Below are 1,286 nucleotides of genomic sequence, written 5' to 3'. Positions count from 1 at the left end.
CCTTCATCCTTATCAGAATTATCATCATCTTCATCATCAGAATCCTCAGATAGATCATTCATGGCATCTATTCTTGGTTCATCAGAGGCAGGATGATCTGGTTCATCCCTAGTTGGCACATCAGGGACACCTTGCCTATATTCATCAGGTCTTAGACTTTGCAAAGGTGTTGCCCTTATGGGACTTGCTTCATTATCAGGGGTCTCAACAAAATATTTATTTTTCTCATCCCACTTTCCCTTCTTAGCAGTCTTTTCTTGCTCAGTTTGTTCAGCTGCCCTTTTTCTTCTCTGATATATCTTGGCAAATCTTGGATCTTGAGTTTCAGGTATTTTTATCCTTTCTGACCAGTTGTTAGTAGGGTTCTTCCTCATATCCTTTTTCACCTGTTCAGCCCATTTCTTGGTAGCCATTCAGGCAATTGACTCACCAATTTCCTCTTCATTAATCATACCAGTATTCAAAACGGCTGGTTCAGCAGCAGTTTCAGATGTTTGACTTTTTGGTTGAAACATGCTGACTACCAATTCCAAAGAGTTGTCTACTTCCTCAAATCTGCTCATCTTAATCAGTTCTTCTATAACCTCTTGATCAGCCACATCTTCAAGTATTTCTTTTGCTACATTGGCTTCATTGATCAAGATCTCCTGCTCTGCCAATTCTTCATGAGGTAAGGATTGGGCAATTTTCTCCCTTTCTATTGACTCTTTGATAATTCTTTCTTGTTCTTCTAAGGCAGCAGCAGCATCATCTCTGAATAAAACATCCTTTTCAGGATATGCCTTAAGAGGCTCTTCTTCTGTTAATATATCCTTTCCCTTATCCATCGTCTTCTTTAATTCTTCTTCAGTTTCAGGAGGACTTATTGGAGGGAAATTATCAATTTCATCATTTAGTGCTTCCAGTTCTGAGTCATGCTCTACCCTCTTGGAACTAACTTCTTGATCATTTTCAGGCTCAGTGTTTACCAGTTCCTCAGTAGCAGCATTCATATCAACATTCTCAACACTCATTTCCTCATCTACAATCTCAGTTATTTCTTCTGTAAGCACACCCTCTTCATCATTTGACTTTTCATTTTCAGCATTATTGGTCTCTTCTCCACTCACTTCCCCTTCATTCTCATCACTATCATCATAATTATTCATGATCATCTTCAAAGCATCAACATTATCAATACTTACAACATCAGTCATGCCCACATCAGTATCATTCATATTCTCCCCCTGTTTTGGGGCAGCTGAGGTCTTCTCAACCTTCTGCACCAGGGTTTGAATCTTTATTTC

Source organism: Bidens hawaiensis, unplaced genomic scaffold, assembly GCF_021521415.1.
Source record: "Bidens hawaiensis isolate Kalapana, Puna unplaced genomic scaffold, B.hawaiensis_p1.1 tig00034584_1, whole genome shotgun sequence".
NCBI lineage: Eukaryota > Viridiplantae > Streptophyta > Magnoliopsida > Asterales > Asteraceae > Bidens > Bidens hawaiensis.
Note: the sequence above shows the minus strand (reverse complement) of the source record.